The sequence below is a fragment of the Triturus cristatus genome, chromosome 3_1, assembly GCF_964204655.1.
Source record: "Triturus cristatus chromosome 3_1, aTriCri1.1, whole genome shotgun sequence".
Classification (NCBI taxonomy): domain Eukaryota; kingdom Metazoa; phylum Chordata; class Amphibia; order Caudata; family Salamandridae; genus Triturus; species Triturus cristatus.
In genome coordinates, this window is record NC_140583.1 from 413,335,678 (window position 1) to 413,349,072 (window position 13,395).

Sequence of the window (13,395 nt, forward strand, 5' to 3'; positions counted from 1 at the left end):
ACGGCCAAACCAACATGCACACTTACATTTCTCTAACCCAGCTGTGTTGTATTTCCAGGAAGAGAAAAGCCACAGACTCATATGCCTTAGTGAGCATTTTAAACCAGTCTGCTCAGGCCAATCCTGGTGATGCTGTCATGCTGGGTAATACCATGAGAGCAGCTTCAAGATTGGGTGTGCAGTCTAGCAGCTGGACTGCGCTCGTGGAAGAAGCTGGACAGCGGCAGGTAAGTCCTTTTTTCTTTTTTTAAATATCTGCTGCCCTACCACTTTCTATTGAAAGCATCCACCACTGGAGTAGAGGCTTCTACATAGAAAATTCTAACACCAAATATAATTGAGTTTAAATAGATGGACCAATAAAATATTTGCGTATGCTAACTCATACTGTCCCTCAGCTGCTAGCATTCTCATTTACTTCGTTCTTCCTGATGTTCCTGTCAGAAAAATTGTAAATGTTTACACGGGTGAGAAGTCACTCATGATTTCATGCACACCTACAGTTTTCACATAACAAGGTCTCTCACCACTGCAGTGTCCAGTTATCCATGCACTCCCGCTCCTGCTTGCTGCTCTCATGCTCTCCTGTTTCAAACCCTCCCCCAGGCCGTGTTCTTCTCTCCCAGTTGTCTCCTGCAGTCGACCAGAAGGACTCACATCCACTTCTCCCAGGAGTACTAATCAGGGAACTGCTGCTGTCTACATGAGGGGAAAAGGAAGGCAGCCTGGAGCACCATTTGGCGTTGTGACAGCAGTAAAAGGTAATCTACAAAAACGTTTAAGGCTCTGTGAGTGCCTGAGGAAGTAGTCTTGCTCCCATTGACTACACTGGTGATATGCTGACCCTCACATAATGGTTTTTCCTTGGCAACTAGGCAACCATTGCATGATACCCAACCTTTGGAAAACTTTGTCCAAGTCACAAAAAGGGTCATTCTTGGCCGTATGTGAGCACACATGATATGTTGGCTATCTCTGGAAAAATGCTGGGTTGGGTATAATGGTAGGAATTCCTGTCCTGTTGTTGTCTTTCATGATATGATGGTGCCTGTCTTTCGCATGTGCAAAGTGGTGATTGGCCATAGGGTTTTGTATTTTATATTTCAATGTTTTATTGGTACCACAGTGGCTACTGTGCTGGGTACCCTAGTACGAGGCACTGATACCGGGGTACCTGCGGCCCAATCTTCTTCTTTTTGGTTTTTACCTGTTGGGAATTAAAGTGGGGTGTCCCAGAGGCCAAGGCATGCCTATCCTGACCCCTATGTGGTCTTTCATGTTTTCTTTCCCCCTTCAGGACTAGAGGATTAAGATGGCTGACCCAACATTCTCAATTTTGTGGACAGCCAATCAGGCTCCACTCTTTCACTTTGAATGGGCCAATCGCAGATTATTTGGCACCAATGGTTCATTTATTTTTAAGTTTTAACTGGTGTTTACCCTAACATAACATGTACATTTGTAATGCACACGTTCAGCGAAAAGGTATCTTGTTGCTAATTAATAGATGTTTGTTGTTACCCATCTCAATGGTACTCATTTTATCAACCTCAGGATAAAAGGCTGAATGGATTGGGACTTGAACTCTTTGCTGTGAGGTCATGTATAGACTCCTACAGTGGATGCATTAGTCCACGAAGACAAGAGACCAGCTCATCATGATCTCCATTTTGATGCTAATTTCTCAACAATGGCTGAACAGATTTACACCAAATAACCAAAAGCAGGTTTTCTCTATAAAGTTCTAACATTTTGCTGATCAATTTTGGTATAATTTCTGCATAGATAAAGCCAAAGTGATTTGTTTTAAAAAAAAAATGTTTTTAATGAAACAGTATCAAGGCTATTAAAGGAAAAAATGCCTTCTCTGGCCAAACTAGAACTAAACTGTGGTGACTGTGTAATAAATTTATGATATTCACCACTCAATATGCCATAATATGGTGTATGGTTAGTGAAACTCAACCACACATTCTGTCTCAGTTTATGCTTAAGAAGTTGAATTCACAATGTTATGTGCCTATTTACAAAATACTTTTTTACATTAGTAAATCACTTATATCTCCTTGTCAATTGTTACAGCTATTCATCAGATTGCCCTGCTACTGGTTGGAAAAATAAGAACATTTCAAGGTAAGAATGGTTGCTAAAAACGTAAGTGAAACTCCTATTTTAAAACCAAGTGAGTAGCAGCAACTTTGACCACATAACCCAAAACACCTAATTATCTGGCACTTTCCCTTTGTATTCCTCACCTGCCTATCTCGGAAATAAGTTTCTGTTTACCAAATGCAGACCCTTAAAAAACAAAATAAGAAGAAACGCCTACTGCATTGTAGGCTCGTTGAAGTACTAATCTTCAGTCATTAACAAAACCACTCAATATCCCTCTCAGTTTTGCCAGACCCTACTCAAAGCCACTGTGCTTCTTGCTCACTATACCATCACCCACTCACAACACATCCTAGTAACACTACTCACCACTAAACATTTTTCTTCTTATTTGCTGCTGCTGGTAAATATTTGAGAATCAACATGCAACTATATTTCCATTATCTCAAGAAATTGTCAATCTATGTAGGGGCCACTGGAATTATGCAGCTGAAGAAGACCAAATCATGGGGCATAGTTGACTAAACTATGTGGTAAGAAAAGGAAAATTTTGTAGACGAATGCAGCACATTTTGTGACATATTTTTGCATTTATTATTTTGGCATTTTTATTGTTGTTGACACTGGCTTAGCAAAGGTTTTACTCCGTAAGCACTACTTTAAAACTCAAATACAGCAATAGGCTACAGAAAGATGACCCATCAACCTTCACAAAAGGACTTCCACTATGCTGCAACAGATTAGTAACTCTGCTCTATGCCACTCCACTGTACGTCACTCAACGCGACTCCACTCTGTCACTCCAATACATGACACTATCTGCCACTCCATTCTACAACACACTATTCCACTCTTCACAATTCCACACTGCAACACTCCACACCTCTAGCTAGTGCACAACATGGCTTAAACACATTGGCAAAGCCAATAGCTCTTCCATAGGCAAATATCATTGAAATGTCATATCACACACTTGCGTCCAACTGCATTACCTTTAAAAAAAATGTACAAGTCAATGCCATAAACGCCTTACACAAACGTGTTTAGTGAATTGTTTTTATAAGTTCTAACATTAATGGAGTCTGGTGGACAATCAACATAGGAGGAATTAGAACAATTACTTTTTTATCTGAATTGAATTTTGCACAATTGCTCATTTTGGGTAGCCTGAAAACAAACGGTGGTGATCCTGTCTTGTCATGGACCAAGTAGGAATTCAGTCAGGTTGTCGACATTTCAACTGGCTCTCTACTTGCAGGAGGAGGGGTTTCCTGGTGCAATCCTATGTATGTCTCGGTTGGCTCCTTTGCTTTGTGCTTCTCCTACGATCTCTTGCTCCGGTCTTCTCACATACCACAATTATAACATGCTTCTTAATAGCCTGACTAATGAGTTTGTACCAGGCGTATTAGAATCATTGACTTCCAAGATATGTAACATATAAAATTTAGTCCAAAAGCCATCATTTAAAAGAAGCCTTGTGCAAGGAACCAAATGAATAAAATTGCTATAAATTAATCAGAATTAATGCGACTTGTGTTCAATTAACATTCAATTTGAATTCTGCTACTCTTACTTGAGTCTTCACAATCATTGCCATTAGTATTCAGATATTGCTCACAAAGAATACCACTAGTCTTCAAACAGTGGTCACAATCAATGAGACTAGCCTTCATTTTGCTCTTGAAATAGCACAAGAGCTGCAAATAAACACTAACAGAATACTACTAAGCTTCAAATACTATTCTTCTAGAATACTACAAGTCTTCTTTTAGCAATCAATTGAAGTGTTCATCATGTATTTGAAGGGTAGTTGAGTAGAACTAGTATTCCCTCATTTGCATATTTCGGCTTGTGGGCATATTACTAAGTCTTCATGCATACTAAATGAATACTACATTTTAATAGTAAATGAATACCACTGTAAACACTGAAATCACACTAAATGAAGAGCTTCCATTTTGGTGAGGGAAGGGCTAAAACGTAGGCTACTTACACTGTTCAGTGCCATTTGCATGACTTCCAAGATCTCCCTGAGCAAATCAATCAGGGAGAGGATATGTTTTTAGACTGGCTCTTATGGAGCAACGACTCAGGTTCCTCTCAGATAAATCATTTGACTCTCTTTAAGTGGCAGCATTGTAGGTAGGTTCAGCAATTGCGGCTTGAAAGCATATCTGGATGAGGACATGGAAGGCTGATTCTGTCCAAAAGATCCTGCTGAGTCCTTTTCATTTTAATGGAATACATTTGTTGGACTCTCAATTGAAGGCTCTTGTGAAGAAGTCAGTAGAGGACTGCAAGTTTCTCACTCCAGAGAAACCTCTTTTCCAGAGGCAGAGGATGTGATTTCTGCAGAGCCATTGGGCAGGCTTCATCCTGGGGTGGCAGTTAGCCCTTTCAAGGGAGGAGTTGTGGCCGGGGCACTCCCCTCTCTGAGAAATCCCGGAAACAGCCTGTTGCTCCCCTAGCTACCTCTGCTGCCTCAAAGTCCTAACTATCTGGAGAAAGTAGGAGGAAGAATTAAGTCTTCCTAGCAGCTTGGAAGGTGGATGTATCAGATGCTTGTGTTCTCTGCATGGTTGAAAGGGGCTACAAGAATACTTTTCTTTCTTGGAGGAGCCTAGCGCGCAACCAAGATGGCCGCGTAGGTGCGAGGCTCCCGAGGACCTCCGCAACCTCCTACGTTTATCCTGTCTTCATCCTGAATCGGTTGAGGGGACTGTGTCGGTGAACCTGAGCCGAGGTGGTACCCGTTTTCCGTTTTTGAATCGGACCCCGGGTGCCGTGATGAGCATCGACTGAAGTTTGCGGCCTGCTCCTCTCCTGACCCCGGACTTGAGTTTGGGGGTGATCCAGTGGAGAAGTGAATAACAACGGCGTGACGAGCCTGGCGAGCCGCGTACCCCACACTTTCACTTTCGCTTTTGAGTCCCCTTGCCGTCATCGCGAGTGGGATCACGGCGCTTCTTTGTGTGGTGGTTGCCTCGCTGGGGGATCCTGCCTGCCTGCGGGGACCTGCTCCGCCTTCCTGAGGTGACCTCCGGGGTCCTCGGCCTCGATTGCTCGTTCTCCACTGCATGACTCGTGGGGGTGCGAGATACAAGACGATGGCCACGAAGCAGGATGGAGATCGGCTGAAGGCCAAATCGACCCGGCGTGGCGCCGCACTTCAAGTCAACATCATGGATCGCTACACCCTACCAAAAGGTTCTCCCGGCGGGTCGCATAAGTCTTCCGAATGCCCTCCGGATGCCCCGGATTTGCCGACGGATCTGACTTTGCAGGACGTCATGGGCGCCATAGCTGAGATGAAGACCTCGGTGGGTCAACAATTCGACACCCTGGCGCACAAACTCGACGCGGTCCTCATCGATGTCAACCTTATTAAAGCAGATCTCTCCAAGACAAATGACCGGGTTGACTCTTTGGCCCATACCGCGTCGGGCCTCACGACTGAGGTGGTGGCCCTCCAGATGGAGGTGCGCCGGCTCCGGCAGGCCAGTGCGCTCACGGATCGGCGACTGGAGGACTCCGAGAGCAGGGCCCGGAGGAATAACGTTCGCATTATCGGAGTGCCTGAGGGACTGGAGGATTCGGCGGCGGATCTCTTTGTGGAGGATCTGATTTCTACTCATCTCCAGCCCCGAGGACTGAGTAAATTCTTTGCGGTGGAAAGGGCCCATAGAGTTCCTGGCGGCAAGCCGAAGGTCGGAGCTCCCCCGCGGCATCTCATTGCCCGTATCTTCAACTTTCGGGACAGGGATGCGATTCTACAAGCTTCCAGACTGCGGGGGCCGCTTAAGCTGGAGAACATGGAGGTGAACTTTTATCCTGATTTCACGCAGGCGGTCCAGAAGCAGAGACTGAGTTTCATGGGCGTCAAGCGGCGGCTTCGAGATATGAACTTAAAATACGCAATGCTTTTCCCGGCCAGGCTGCATGTGGAGTCTGATGGTCGCACTCACTTTTTTGACCGTCCGGAGACGGCCGGGGACTGGTTGGACACTTTGTCTGGGGGACATGATCGGGATGGGATGGGGGCAGCGGGAGGAGAGTGCCCACCGGACCGGGTATGAGGTATTGACACTGGGGCTCATTCCTGATGATGCCACTTTTCGGCCAAGCTCAGGGTTCCTTGACTGTTGTGTCTCGTTCCCCCTCCATTGGAGGTTGTGCGGTGTCTCAAGGGGGTTCTCTTTCCTCCTCTAGGGGGTCTTTGTAGTTTAGTTCACACAGGGGCGACAGGCACACTGCAAGTTGGGGGGGCTGTCTGGGCTCATGCAGAGGTGCAGGGAGGGGGGAGTTTTGTTTGGGATGTTGGGTTGGGGTTGGGTATTGTTTGTTTGTACCACAAGGCAGAAGTATTGTTGTGCTATATCTAAAGTGCTCTCTGGGGGGAGACTGATCGGTTTTGGCTGTGATGGGGGGTAGGGGACTGAGACTTCTGTCCTGGAATGTTAATGGATTGGGGGACAGGATAAAACGGGGGGTGGTCCTGCAGTTCTTAAAACGGATTTCACCTGATATTGTATTTCTGCAGGAAACACACCTTATTGGCAATTCCTTTCGTGCCATGAACAGGCGGGGCTATCGCCTTGTAGCCCATTCGGGCTTCACCTCTGGTTCGAGGGGTGTGGGCATTATGGTTAGAACCTCGCTCCCGTTGGAGGTTGATGAGGTGCTCCATGATGATAGGGGACGGTATACGGCTCTAGTGGGCAGATTGGAGGGTAAAGTGATTGTTTTGGTTTCTGTTTATGTCCTGCCGGGGTTGCAGACGACTACTTTCGCTGATTTGGGGCGCCTTCTTCTTGGACTACCGGAGGGGACTCTAGTGGTTGGGGGGGATTTTAACGCTGTAATTTCCGGAACTGAGGATCATCACCCACCCAGGGATCTCCCCCGCGCCCAAGCTTGGTTGTCTGGCCTCTTGGATACCCTGGGACTGGTGGATTGTTGGCGGCTGAAACACCCTACGCAGGTACAATACACCTTTCATTCCGGGGCTCATGGCAGTCTTTCGAGGCTTGACTATGTTCTGATGCCAGCGGCACAGGCGGGGAGGGTTGGGGAGGTGCGGCATCTAGCTCGGGGTATTTCCGACCACTCCCCGCTCTTGTTGCACTTCGATATTGTCCCGAGGGGGGAAGGGAGGGTGGTCCCGATCAACCCCTGGTACCTGCGTAACCCCACAATCCGCGCAGATTTGGTTAAATCCCTTGAGCAATATTTTGGAGATAATGTGGGATCTGTGTCATCTGCTGTTTCTCTGTGGGAGGCGTTCAAGACGGTAATCCGGGGGGAGGCCCTATCCCTCATTTCCCATTCCAGGAGGCGCGAGCGGGAGGAGGTGACCCGTATCGAATCTGAGATAACTGAGTTGGAGGTTGATCTGGACTGTGGTGTCACAGACGACAAACTGCATGCTCTCAGACTCAAACAGGCGGACTACAAGGCCCTAGTCACAGAGGCGGCCAGGGGCCTGAGTAGAGAGCAACAGGGGCGACTGTATGATGTGGGTGATAAGGCTGGTAAACTGATTGCGTGGCTGGATAAAAAGGAGAGAGCGAGTCGAGTTGTCCCGTCGGTTGAGAGACCGGATGGTGTGTGTGTCACTGAGCCGGAGGAAATTGTTGATTGCTTCGCTGAGTATTTTCGCGGGGTGTATTCCCCGGTATCTTCCCGCTCGGAAGAGGATTCCCACGCCCTGCTTAAAGATATTGCGCTGCCGCCCTTTCGGAGGAGGATAAATTGTTGATGGACGCGGCTCCGACATCTGAGGAGATTGCCCTCGCCATACGTTCGGTCGCCTCTGGCAAGGCCATGGGTCCTAATGGCCTTCCCATCGAATTGTACAAATTGCGGCCGGATACACTGGCTCCGCATCTCCGTGATATGTTCCTCGCGGCCCGTTCGGCGGGTACCCTCCCACTGGACCAGCGTCTTGCCACTATTGTGGTTATTCACAAGGAGGGGAGGCCGCGGGATCGGGTCACGTCTTACAGGCCCATTTCGTTGTTGAATGCGGAGCCGAAAATTCTGGCCAAGGTGCTGGCTAATCGGCTGGTCAGCGTGGTGTGCGATCTGATCCATCAGGACCAGTCCGGCTTTATCCCTCATCGCAACACCGCGCTTAACTTGCGGCGTTTGCATGGGGTGCTCGTGAGGGTCCCGTTCATACGTGAGCCAGCCATTTTGGCGTCCTTGGACGCCACTATGGCGTTCGACACGCTCGAGTGGCCGTATATCTGGGCGACGCTGGCGAAGTTTGGGTTTGGCCCGGGATTCATTGGCTGGGTGAAATTGTTGTATTCCGGACCGCTGGCGCGGGTGGTGGTGAATGGTAGAGTATCGGCTCCTTTTGAATTGGGCAGGGGCACGCGGCAGGGCTGCCCGCTGTCGCCGCTCCTCTTTGCGCTTGCCTTGGAGCCCCTGGTGGAGTGGCTGCGGTGGCACCCTTCGATTCGTGGTCTCCGATGGACTCCTGAGTATGAGGATTGCGTCTCCCTTTACGCGGACGATATTCTTTTGTACCTTGCTTCCCCGCGTGAATCGTTGATTGTGTTAGTTGATGTATTGTGTTCATTTGGCCGCAACTCCGGCCTAGTCATCAACTGGGCTAAATCCTGTGTTTATGTCCTCTCAGGGGAGGCTCCTCTCCTTCCGCGGGGTTGTCCTATCCAGGTTGCTCCGCAGGGATTTAAGTATCTGGGTATCTTTATTACCCTGGACTCTGCGGCCCGATATAAACAGAACCTACTCCCCACCCTCCAGCGCCTGAAGGAGTATGTGGCGCGTTGGAGGCGCTTGCCACTCTCACCGCTCGGCCGTGCGGCGCTGTTTAAGATGATGTAGTTGCCACGTTTTTTATACGCTTTACAAAACACGATGGACGTCGTCCCGGCTCGCTACTTTCGGGAGGTGGAGGGTCTGCAGCGCCAACTGTTTTGGGATGGGAGGCCGCGTATCGCCCTCGCGAAGCTGACGCTCCCGTGGTATGACGGGGGGGTCGCCCTCCCAGACATCAAACGGTATTACTGGGCCTCCCAGCTGGCTGCGATAAACCACGGGCTTTATGGGCCCGCCCTTAACCCGGCTTTTGAAATGGACAAATTGTTGTTGCCAGGTGGCGACTACAATCGTGCGCTCTACTCTAGATCGCTCGACGCACGTTTGACGGGTCCTACACGGGTCGCGGTACGGGTGTGGCACGCGGCAAACTTGGCGATGGGGTGGAAGGATCGGTTGACCCGGGCGACGCCATTGTATGCATCTGAGCGATTGGGCTGCTTGTGGACCACGAAAGGCTTTGATAAGTGGGACACGATTGGCATCAGCAGGGTGGGCGATCTCTGGACGAGGGGGGGATTTAAAACGTTTGATGTGCTGCAGACGGAATTCCAGTTGCAGGACAGGGAGTACTTCCGGTATATACAGGTTCGTCACGCGCTGTGTTCTGTATTCCCGGATGTGGCGTCCATCCCGGAGTGCTCCCCTCTGGAAGATAGAGTGCTAAACGGGCATGTACCGGATGGCACTATCTCGTTGATTTATAAAAAGCTCATCAACGATCGCTCGGGACTGCTGACTGGCCTTCGTGAGGCATGGGTTGCCGATGGATTGGAGCTGGATGACGGGGACTGGGTATCTGCGGTGGCCTCCCCGAAAGAGGTGGCCATACCGGGCCGCCTTCGTTTCGTCCAGCTCAAAATACTCCGCAGGGTATATGTTACGGGGCCGGGTCTGATGCGTATGGGATATGCCGTGGACGGGATGTGTAAGCGTGGGTGTGGTTTGTTAGGGACCTTCTTCCATACTTTGTGGGAATGCCCAGAGGTGGCGCGGTTCTGGCGTGGTGTGCATGCGGTGTTGCAAGCGGTCACGCATGTGACGCTGTTTCCCGAGGCTAGGAGATGTCTGATGAATGTGTGGGAACCGACTGATTACACGGTGCCGCAAACGTGGTGGGTGACACTGGGATATATGGTGGCCAAGCGTGACATAGCACAATTGTGGGGCTCCCAGAGGTCACCAACGGTTTCGGTATGGAAGGACAACATGGATTGGTGTATGTTTCGGGAGAAGGTAGTGTATGTGGCGAGAGGTAAGCCTGGGAAATGGGTGAAGGTGTGGGGCCCCTGGAACTCCTATCGTGGCGGGATTTGTACCCCGCCACTGATGCCTGACTTGGCAGCGGCCCAGTCTCCCTAGTCTGCTTGTTACCTTGATTCTGTGTCGTCATGCCCACTTTGTTTCTGTCCCGGCCCGTCCCCCCCCCCTATTCCTGTGGATCGGTGGGGTCCTCCCGAGGGGAGCACATAATGCTGATTAGACTTCTGCTGCCTTGTGGGTTTGTTTGTAGTTTTTCATTAAAAAATGGAATCGCCATTTGGGGGGTCTGGACGGTGTGGCCGCGAACGCTTCCTTCGACTTCTGGGACCTTTACCACTTGCCGCTTGTGTTTTATAACGGTGTTTTATGGTCCCACTGCTTGCTAGCGGCCGGCCTGAAGGTTGTAGGCCCATACTTGTATATCTATTGCATTCTGTAATAAAGGTTTAAAAAAAAAAAAAAAAAAGAATACTTTTCTTCTCATCTGGAGAAGATTTTGATCCAACACCTACTCCCCTGAAGACTGAAGGACTGCAGAAGGTCATTAAGAATCTCTTAAATATAAAGCAACAGCTCGGCTTCTGCCTCAGGAAAGAGGTCAAGAGAGTTATTCCTGCTTGTGCCTGGGGCAGTAAAGCTCAGGAGAGTTTCAACCTGTATTGTACCCAAAGGAGGTACATTTTCACATTCCACACCAAAGATTCAAAATTTTTACCTCTCTCCTCTCTGGGGATGTTTTGGCCTCTACTGACTTAATTAATGACTACTTGCCCATTCCTATGAGTCCTTCATCTCAGAATTATTTAAGAGGTTTTGCTCTGGATCATCATTACCAGTTGTGTGTCTTACTCTTAGGCCTGTCCTCTTCCCTGAGTGTTTATACTAGGACTTTGGTACCCTTTGGTGGGAAACTTGAATACTGGTGATTGTCTTGGTCCCGTTACTTGGATGATTGGTTAATCTGTGCCTCTTCTTTTTTGAAGGGTCAAAAAGCATCATAGTTGGTTTGCAAGTGCCTGTCATCTCAGGTTTCCTCCTTAACATGGCCAAGTCACATCAGGGGCCTTCACAGGAGCTGTTATTGATAGATGCTTTGTTCAATGTAAATGAGGAAAAGGGTTTCCCTCTGCCTTCCTGCTAAGAGAAATTGTTTAGGTGCTCAAGGACACTTCTGGACTTGGGTTCCTAGGCAGCCTTAGCGGGGCATTGGTTCTGGATGCAGGGGTATATGTCAGTTGCCTTGTTTGGTACCTTGGGCCTGCCTGCATCTCTACATCTGGCATATAATCTACTGTGGTTGTAAAACCTGACCTCTGGACTACTACACTTTGGTTCTGTTCCTCTTGGAGGTGGCTTAGGAAATGTTATGGTGGTTAGATCCTGAGAACTTGTGCAAAGGAATTATCTGGTTCCCGCCTCTTCCACAGACAATTACCATGGATGCAAGCTGTCTTGGATTGGGAGCAACCTTGGGCACTCAGTCAGACCAGGGCATCATGTCTGTGGAAGAAGTCTCCACACCGACTTCTCCACCCCCCATACTGGAATATGCACTGTGGCGGTAACATTTGCAGAGATTGAGTAAATTGTCACCGTCTTCCCCGTGCTTTGGGTGAGGGCTTCAATTCATGCTGTTACCTCTGCCGTCTGTGCTGAGAGATGTGGGAGAAGAGTTAGCTGCACGGTAACATTCTGTGCTTCCAATGGCGCAATACTATGAGCCATTACTCCCGCTGCCCCTGTATGTCTCACTCCTGTCTCTTGGTCTATAATCGATGAACAGTGCCTCACTGTCTAGGAAGGGATCTTCTTTGGCTTGGCTGATCCCATCAGAGGTGTACATTGTGCAATCATGGATCTCCTCCTTCTCCCAGACTTCATGGGCTTGGAAGGTGGCTGGGTTAACCAGGTGACACCATACTATTTTTAAAGATTATATGAAGCACATCAGCTTGTAGCCTGAGACCCGTTGCGTAGTCAGCGTTCTCTTGCTCTTTTACATGACTGCGAAACACTGAGGGGCATATTTACAAGGGAAGCGGCAGAGTGAGCCGCTAGCCTTCCTGGCTTAACGCCTCACTCTGCAACTTCAGAAACTCAGAGCTGCACCATATTTACAAGAATATGGTGCAGCCCTGCTTCTCCCCCTGTGCTGGTGCTAAACTTAACAGCCTAGTGCCACCCAATGCACCCTTGCAATATAGTTTAAGAGTGTCTGTGTTCAAGGGAAGATTGGAGGAAGGTTGGAGCGCTAGAGGGCGCACAAGCAGTATGGCCGCACTCATGTGAGGCTCCTGCCGCCTGGACACATAATCCTGCATTTATCCTTTATATCGGACTGCCTTCCTGACCAAAACCGGGTGCTGATGTAGCTGTTCTCCCCCTGCGGCTCCGCCTGAAGTTTGGGAGCTGGGCGATCGACGAGGACGGAGTTGGAGACGTCGCAAGATTCACCGAGCCCTGGGCTGCTGAATGGTGGAGTGAGCGGCCGGGCTTTGGAGCTACGTGACGCCGGGGCACACAACGAGGCAGGTGGGCCCTGGAGGAAACTTTGCTGCAGCGGGGCCCTCTAGAGCGCGGATCGAGGTGTCTGCTCGCAGACGGGAGGCGGAAGGTAACGCAAGGACGAGAGACATGGCCTGTGCCTGGGGTGCCCCCCGGTGGGCATACAAATTGTGATAGATTGTGGGGCGTGGAGGCCCGGAGCCTGGAGGATCGGCGCTACCTTGCCGGGTTGTGCTCGCGACCAGAGAGGTTTATCGGAGTTGCACGGGGGGTGAGTTGCCATGGACCCCCCCCTCGGACGGATCGTGCAAGTTGGGGTGCTGGTGGACAGCCGCCCCCCCCGACGGTGCTGCACATGCCTGCTGAGACACTGGCCGATGTCGCGTTGTGGCCGGTCCGAGCCTACAGCTTCCCTTGCTTTGGGGTCCTGTGCGCAGGGGGGCCCACCAGCTGTGTTCACTGGGGAAGTGCGCGGAAGATGATCGATGGTGACATTGCTCCGCCATTGCTTCGAGGCTGTCGGCTTTTGAGTGCTGGAGGCCGGAGTTGAGGTGCGAAGACGCAGACTTGATTTTGTGGGCCCTTACGGCAACTGCGGAGGATACCCTGGGTGACGCTTAGTCACGACTTACCGCTCTGCGGCCACTGCTGAGGTTCCCTGTG

The 13,395-nt window shown here is 49.8% G+C and overlaps 1 long non-coding RNA gene across 1 annotated transcript; it reads left to right on the plus strand.

Moving 5' to 3' along the window:
- The first annotated feature begins 662 nt into the window (after positions 1-662).
- LOC146860340 (uncharacterized) lies at positions 663-2,645 on the plus strand. The gene is made up of 3 exons (XR_014979140.1): positions 663-761; positions 2,083-2,133; positions 2,582-2,645. It is a non-coding gene; the product is annotated as an uncharacterized LOC146860340 (long non-coding RNA).
- Positions 2,646-13,395: the final 10,750 nt, after the last annotated feature.